Source organism: Pseudophryne corroboree, chromosome 1 (assembly GCF_028390025.1).
Source record: "Pseudophryne corroboree isolate aPseCor3 chromosome 1, aPseCor3.hap2, whole genome shotgun sequence".
Taxonomy (NCBI): Eukaryota; Metazoa; Chordata; class Amphibia; order Anura; family Myobatrachidae; genus Pseudophryne; species Pseudophryne corroboree.
Genome location: NC_086444.1, coordinates 1,239,430,726 through 1,239,439,630, shown reverse-complemented (window position 1 = coordinate 1,239,439,630; position 8,905 = coordinate 1,239,430,726). Strand labels below are relative to the sequence as shown.

The 8,905-nt window shown below is 38.3% G+C and overlaps 2 pseudogenes; one reads left to right on the top strand and one right to left on the bottom strand.

The window, feature by feature from the left end:
- Nucleotides 1–502: 502 nt before the first annotated feature.
- On the bottom strand, nt 503–621 carry LOC134944047 (5S ribosomal RNA; annotated as a pseudogene).
- Nucleotides 622–8,426: 7,805 nt separating this feature from the next.
- On the top strand, nt 8,427–8,545 carry LOC134948754 (5S ribosomal RNA; annotated as a pseudogene).
- Nucleotides 8,546–8,905: the final 360 nt, after the last annotated feature.

The window sequence follows — 8,905 nt, the reverse complement described above, 5'->3', positions numbered from 1 at the left end:
GGTCTGCAGGCATTGGCTGGAGTAGAATGAGGAGGTGCGGCCAAGCTCCGGATTGGCTGCCGCACTCAGACTGGTGGAGACTGTCATAGCGGCGCCCATGCCGCTGCCCAGCGGGAACGCGGCGTGCTCTCACGCCTGCTGACAACAGGAGCGTTCCCAGGCCCAGGATGACATCTGGCAACAGGGAAACGGGTAGTAAAGGGGAAAGAAAAAGAAAAAAAGTGACCTTTGTTGGGAGCACTCCCACTTGGAAACGATAATGATTTGAGTAATGAGCAATGATATGAAAAGTGAAGTAATTAAAATGTAACCTTTAATTTTATTATATTAAAATATTGGTACACCAGTTATATTGTTTCACTATTTAGGGGCTAGTCAATGTGAGCCACCTGGTAAAGCTAAATTGTGAAAATATTGATGAAAATACAAAGCATTATTAGGCAGGCTCAGACTACTTGGATATATGGAATAGGTACTATAACCAAATTGGTGCCGTCAAAAGAACCTACAACACCTGGTATTCCTTAGTGGTCCACCACCTAAGTACTGACCAGGCCCAACACCGTATTGCTTCCAAGATCAGACGAGATTGGGCATGCGCGGTGTGGTATGGTAGTAGATCAGTATTGATCTGGCGATTTCTACCACTAATATATAGATGGTAGGGGGTTATTGGTAAGCACCTTGTTACCAAATTAACCGAGTAATCTCTAAGGAGAAAATATATGTTTAACCATCATTGCACCAAATTGTAACCCAAATCTGTAGGTATACGTGGGTTTAAATCATGTGGTTAATGGTTTCTCAGCCCGCAAGGAATGCCTGTATGTTTCATTATGTGCTGTGCAGCACCTATGAAAATTGGGTTTGCACTGCGAATAAGGCAGATATAGATCACTGTTCTACTGATAACATGCCACAGTATTTGTATATGATCCAAAGAGAAATCGTCTCTATTGGTTAATTGGATCACCCTGTTAAGGGAAAAACAAAGGTTATTGTGAAGTTATAAGCTCAAAGATTATAAATAAACCTCCTATTATATCATGATCGAAAAAATGCAGGACCAAGAATGATATAAAGATTGTTAGGAGAAAGAAAACAGACTTGAAAAATAGACAAGATGTATAACAGTCTCAATTATCCAATTAAGGGCTAATTAATGCCATGGTGCCTAACAAAGTATAGGTGTTGTCTTTGAAATAGAAAAATTTTGCCACAATAACTTATATAGCATGTATCCACAGTGTATCTATAAAGTGTCTGTCTAACATGTAATAGACAGACAAGAATTGCCAAAATGAACCCAAAGAGGGGACATATACAATAATCCCCCAAAAAAAGATCATATGCTAGGTGATTTTTTCAATACATTTAGCTATGATATGCACAATAGCTTTATATTCCAACAAAAACCTGCATATGAATAGGTACTGATGCACTGTATTGTGATTATTGGCATAACATTTGCCAAAGAGACCAATGCACGCTGTTTCTTAATTGTGTATGTGCAAATAGGTTTGACGGGAGATAGTGTAGCAGATGGGACAATGCAATAATTAAGCTTGCCCGCTCTCCATGCGCCGTTAGCCGCAGAGCTCCGGCGTTAATGAGGTTTGAGAAATATCATCTCCTGCTACTGGGAGATCGATAGGCAAGTAGGGACAAAAAATACTTAAGTGTCTGTCTGCTCGTAGCGCGCCGCTGGCCGCCGGGCTCCAGCGTCCGTGCTGCCTCTCTGATCTCCTCTCCTTTCGGTCTCTGATCATGTGAGCGTACTCATCATGATCCTCCTGTTCACCTCCCAACGTACGTTTCACAGATTAGCTTGTTCACGGGTAGTGTGAACATGTGGTGTCAGGATCTGGCTTAAATCTATGCGATTAGCCAATCAGGATTGTACCTGTTTGATTAATTATGTTAATACTGACAAGGTTTGTATGAGCTTCAATTTAATTATATGAATAGAACGAGCAACTTTGGTGTCCTGCGAGATGTTTGTGAATTAGGATGCCGAGGGGGTTTAATTATTAAGTCCTTATAGTGTATAGTAGTGGTGCGTGAATGTTGATAATCAAAATAATTATGAATTTAATTATTACAATCCTTATAGTATATAGTAGTGGTGTGTGAGTGTTGATAATAATAATGAATATATAAAATTAATTAGGTGGATAATGATATAATATTAATTAAGAGTGGAGTATAAGTGATTAATTGGTGGAGATTGCTGTGTGTGGATATAAGGGGTTAAATGATAATTTGTGTATAGTATTAAAATAATTGGGAATGAAGGAAAAGGGAGGGGAGTAAGGGATGATAAGAGGAAGGGAGGTGGGGGTTTTTGGGGTGATGGGAAATTGTTTGGTAGGGGGAGGGGGGGAGAAAAAATAATAATAGAGGGGGTGCTGTTAACTTATATAATTGATGTAACAGTGTATAAGTGTGATTGCTGCTATTATAAATTTGATGAATATCATTAATGGCAGAGAAAAATATGTGATAGACTTAAGGTGCTGATATATTTGAAAACCACTATGTTGAAAAAGAAAAGGAAAAAGAGGGAGATAAATTATATATAGTAATAAATGATAATATAATGTTAAATGAAATTAATAAAAATAATAAATATAATTATGAATAATGATAATGAATAATAAATATAATTGAAAAATTAATTAAATAAAAATAATAAGTTTGGTAACAATTAATATTTTTAAAATTAAAATAAAATTAAAAAAGGGAGAAGAATAATAAAATGATGAATTAGTCAATCAAATTGGACAATCAGATTGGAAGGAATGCTCCGAAATTCATAGTTTCATTAAGTCCATGTGGATGAAGTGAATTTAATTTGAATGTCCATTCACATTCCTTTCGTAAGAGAGTGCTGGTCAGGTCCCCCCCACGTAGACCCAATTTCACTTTTTCTAGGCCACAAACTTTAAGTCCATCCCAGCGACCTGCATGGTTGGAAAATAAATGTCGTGCTACAGAGGTAAGTTGCTTCATTTTTTGTAAGTCCCTGGTGGCATTCCGGATGGATCCAATGTGTTCCAGGATTCTTTGCTTGAGGGCCCTGGTCGTCATACCCACATATCTTTGTCCACAAATGCACACAATACAATAGATCACACCTTCGGTGGAGCAGTTGATGAAATGCTTGAATTTAATATCTTTGCCGTAGCGATCCTGAATGTGATCTGTCTTAAAGATATATTGACATGCTTTACAGTGACCGCATGGATGTGTGCCAGTGGTAGTCTGTGGTTTATCACGAGATGGTTGGAAATGACTGGATACCAATCTATCTTTCAAATTTCTTGATCTCCGCCAACTCATAGATACTTGTGGTCCAAGTTTTTCAGATAAGGTAGGGTCCAAGTGGAGAATTCCCCAGTGTTTCTGGATGGCTTGTTTAACCTGGTGCCATTCTTGACAAAAAACCCCAACGAACCTGATAGTTTTATCCTCTTGTTTCTTTTGTTTCTTATCAAAGATTAATTGTTCTCTCTGAATGGTCTGAATGTTTCTGCTGGCTTTCTTGATAGATGTGTTGCTGTATCCTCTCTCACGGAGTCTGTTAGAGAGGTCTTTGCTTTGTTCTACGAAATCCTGATCATTAGAGCAGTTTCTTCTTAAACGTAGAAATTCTCCTTTAGGTATATTGTTTATTGTGGGAGGGAAATGGGAGCTGGTTTGATGTAAAAGTGTGTTTGATGATGTCTCCTTCCTGAATAATTTTGTTGAAAGCATATCATTTTTATCCTTAAAAATGAGTATGTCCAAAAATGGAAGTTCATCTTGACTGATGGCGTGAGTGAGGCGAATGTTGAGGTTGTTGTTATTTAAATGTTCGATGAACAAGAGTAACATCTGTATATCACCTTCCCAAATCATCAGGATATCATCGATGTATCTTACCCACATGATGATATTGGTCGTGAAAACATCATTACTGTCACTGAAAACGAATTCGCGTTCCCACCATCCTAGAAAGATATTAGCATACGTCGGGGCACACGCTGCCCCCATAGCTGTGCCCCTAGTTTATAGGTAGAATCTCTTGTTGAAGGTGAAAAGGTTGTGACTGAGTATGAACTGAAGTAGGTCTCCAAGGAATGTATGGAATTTTTCCATTCCTTCCATGTTCATGAAATAGTTGACAGCTTCCAGTCCTTTATCATGGTCAATTGAAGTATATAGTGCCTCAACATCTAGAGAGACTAAGAATTGATTTGCCTCCAGTTTGACATCATGGATCTTGCGAAGAACGTCTGTAGTATCTTGAACGAAGGAGGGGAGACCCATTACATGGTGTCGCAGATGGAGATCGACAAAAATACTTGCTTTTTCAGTCAATGATCCAATCCCTGATACTATTGGTCTACCCGGTGGTTGACACAAGTTCTTGTGGATCTTGGGCAGCATGTAGAATGTGGGGATTCTAGGATGTGTGGTCTGGAGATATTGATATTCTGAAGGTGTTATTGTTCCTTCCTCATGCGCATTGGAAAGCATCCTATCATATAGTATTTTGTAGTTTTCCATGGGATTGAGTAGTATCCTCTGATAGCATGTCTGATCTTCCAACTGTCGATATGCTTCCTGTGTGTATTGTTCTTGGGGCCATATTACTACATTGCCCCTTTTGTCTGATGGCTTTATAATTACATCCTGCCAGGATTCAATCTCTCTTAAGGCATCCAGTTCTTTCCTAGTTAGATTGGAGTTGCGCAATCTTCTAGTTTTCTGAAGATGTATTTGATCAAATTCTTTGGATACTAATTTGGTGAATATCTGTACTTCTGGGCTTGTCTGTTCCGAAGGGAAAAAATGATGATTTTTTCTTACAAATGAATCTCGTACTGACCTCCCATTGAGGATCTATAGTTACCGTGGATTCGGATTCTAGTGCCTCCAGGGCTTCCAGTGCTTCTAATTCCGGCCCTGATAGGTCTAGTACAGTCGTGTTGTCACTTACTTCGGTCTGATTGGGTTGTGTGCTTCCCATTTCAAGTGCAGATTTCTTATTGTGGAACTTGGTAAGTAGTAACTTTCTATTGAAAAGTCTCAGATCCTTTTCCCATTTGAATCTGTTGAATTTCTCAGTTGGAGAATAGGAAAGACCTTTGCTCAGGACTTGAATTTGCTCTTGATCTAGATTGTGTGTTGAGAGATTGATGATTTTAAGTTGTGAAGTGGTATCGGGTGGATCGGAGGATTCTGATGTTATCTTCTGCGTGTATTCCGGGGTGGCTGTCTCCTGGGTGGTAGTTGGTCCCATTGTTGTTGTTGTCTTCCTCTTCCTTCCCTTCCGCCCCCTCCTTGTCTTTCGTTTGTTGGGTGCCTTGATCCCCTTCCCCTGGGGGGATCCCCTAAAAAATGTTGATGATGATATTGGGTTAGACTCTCACCTTCCCCTCTGGAGTTTGTCGTCAGGGGTGTATTGAAGGTATACTCGGAGAGTTCCTCTGTACCGGATGTTTCCACATCTGATGATGAATACTGTTCACGGTTTCTAGGGGGTCGTTGTTGCCAGGGAGGTTTGTTCCATTTGAATATTTTACCTGAAGCAAATAACTATCAGGTTCGTTGGGGGTTTTTGTCAAGAATGGCACCAGGTTAAACAAGCCATCCAGAAACACTGGGGAATTCTCCACTTGGACCCTACCTTATCTGAAAAACTTGGACCACAAGTATCTATGAGTTGGCGGAGATCAAGAAATTTGAAAGATAGATTGGTATCCAGTCATTTCCAACCATCTCGTGATAAACCACAGACTACCACTGGCACACATCCATGCGGTCACTGTAAAGCATGTCAATATATCTTTAAGACAGATCACATTCAGGATCGCTACGGCAAAGATATTAAATTCAAGCATTTCATCAACTGCTCCACCGAAGGTGTGATCTATTGTATTGTGTGCATTTGTGGACAAAGATATGTGGGTATGACGACCAGGGCCCTCAAGCAAAGAATCCTGGAACACATTGGATCCATCCGGAATGCCACCAGGGACTTACAAAAAATGAAGCAACTTACCTCTGTAGCACAACATTTCTTTTCCAACCATGCAGGTCGCTGGGATGGACTTAAAGTTTGTGGCCTAGAAAAAGTGAAATTTGGTCTACGTGGGGGGGACCTGACCAGCACTCTCTTACGAAAGGAATGTGAATGGACATTCAAATTAAATTCACTTCATCCACATGGACTTAATGAAACTATGAATTTCGGAGCATTCCTTCCAATCTGATTGTCCAATTTGATTGACTAATTCATCCTTTTATTATTCTTCTCCCTTTTTTAATTTTATTTTAATTTTAAAAATATTAATTGTTACCAAACTTATTATTTTTATTTAATTAATTTTTCAATTATATTTATTATTCATTATCATTATTCATAATTATATTTATTATTTTTATTAATTTCATTTAACATTATATTATCATTTATTACTATATATAATTTATCTCCCTCTTTTTCCTTTTCTTTTTCAACATAGTGGTTTTCAAATATATCAGCACCTTAAGTCTATCACATATTTTTCTCTGCCATTAATGATATTCATCAAATTTATAATAGCAGCAATCACACTTATACACTGTTACATCAATTATATAAGTTAACAGCACCCCCTCTATTATTATTTTTTCTCCCCCCCTCCCCCTACCAAACAATTTCCCATCACCCCAAAAACCCCCACCTCCCTTCCTCTTATCATCCCTTACTCCCCTCCCTTTTCCTTCATTCCCAATTATTTTAATACTATACACAAATTATCATTTAACCCCTTATATCCACACACAGCAATCTCCACCAATTAATCACTTATACTCCACTCTTAATTAATATTATATCATTATCCACCTAATTAATTTTATATATTCATTATTATTATCAACACTCACACACCACTACTATATACTATAAGGATTGTAATAATTAAATTCATAATTATTTTGATTATCAACATTCACGCACCACTACTATACACTATAAGGACTTAATAATTAAACCCCCTCGGCATCCTAATTCACAAACATCTCGCAGGACACCAAAGTTGCTCGTTCTATTCATATAATTAAATTGAAGCTCATACAAACCTTGTCAGTATTAACATAATTAATCAAACAGGTACAATCCTGATTGGCTAATCGCATAGATTTAAGCCAGATCCTGACACCACATGTTCACACTACCCGTGAACAAGCTAATCTGTGAAACGTACGTTGGGAGGTGAACAGGAGGATCATGATGAGTACGCTCACATGATCAGAGACCGAAAGGAGAGGAGATCAGAGAGGCAGCACGGACGCTGGAGCCCGGCGGCCAGCGGCGCGCTACGAGCAGACAGACACTTAAGTATTTTTTGTCCCTACTTGCCTATCGATCTCCCAGTAGCAGGAGATGATATTTCTCAAACCTCATTAACGCCGGAGCTCTGCGGCTAACGGCGCATGGAGAGCGGGCAAACTTAATTATTGCATTGTCCCATCTGCTACACTATCTCCCGTCAAACCTATTTGCACATACACAATTAAGAAACAGCGTGCATTGGTCTCTTTGGCAAATGTTATGCCAATAATCACAATACAGTGCATCAGTACCTATTCATATGCAGGTTTTTGATGGAATATAAAGCTATTGTGCATATCATAGCTAAATGTATTGAAAAAATCACCTAGCATATGATCTTTTTTTGGGGGATTATTGTATATGTCCCCTCTTTGGGTTCATTTTGGCAATTCTTGTCTGTCTATTAAATGTTAGACAGACACTTTATAGATACACTGTGGATACATGCTATATAAGTTATTGTGGCAAAATTTTTCTATTTCAAAGACAACACCTATACTTTGTTAGGCACCATGGCATTAATTAGCCCTTAATTGGATAATTGAGACTGTTATACATCTTGTCTATTTTTCAAGTCTGTTTTCTTTCTCCTAACAATCTTTATATCATTCTTGGTCCTGCATTTTTTCGATCATGATATAATAGGAGGTTTATTTATAATCTTTGAGCTTATAACTTCACAATAACCTTTGTTTTTCCCTTAACAGGGTGATCCAATTAACCAATAGAGACGATTTCTCTTTGGATCATATACAAATACTGTGGCATGTTATCAGTAGAACAGTGATCTATATCTGCCTTATTCGCAGTGCAAACCCAATTTTCATAGGTGCTGCACAGCACATAATGAAACATACAGGCATTCCTTGCGGGCTGAGAAACCATTAACAACATGATTTAAACCCACGTATACCTACAGATTTGGGTTACAATTTGGTGCAATGATGGTTAAACATATATTTTCTCCTTAGAGATTACTCGGTTAATTTGGTAACAAGGTGCTTACCAATAACCCCCTACCATCTATATATTAGTGGTAGAAATCGCCAGATCAATACTGATCTACTACCATACCACACCGCGCATGCCCAATCTTGTCTGATCTTGGAAGCAATACGGTGTTGGGCCTGGTCAGTACTTAGGTGGTGGACCACTAAGGAATACCAGGTGTTGTAGGTTCTTTTGACGGCACCAATTTGGTTATAGTACCTATTCCATATATCCAAGTACTCTGAGCCTGCCTAATAATGCTTTGTATTTTCATCAATATTTTCACAATTTAGCTTTACCAGGTGGCTCACATTGACTAGCCCCTAAATAGTGAAACAATATAACTGGTGTACCAATATTTTAATATAATAAAATTAAAGGTTACATTTTAATTACTTCACTTTTCATATCATTGCTCATTACTCAAATCATTATCGTTTCCAAGTGGGAGTGCTCCCAACAAAGGTCACTTTTTTTCTTTTTCTTTCCCCTTTACTACATATGCATTGGACCTATGGGAGCACCATCGACAATCACTGTTTATATCTA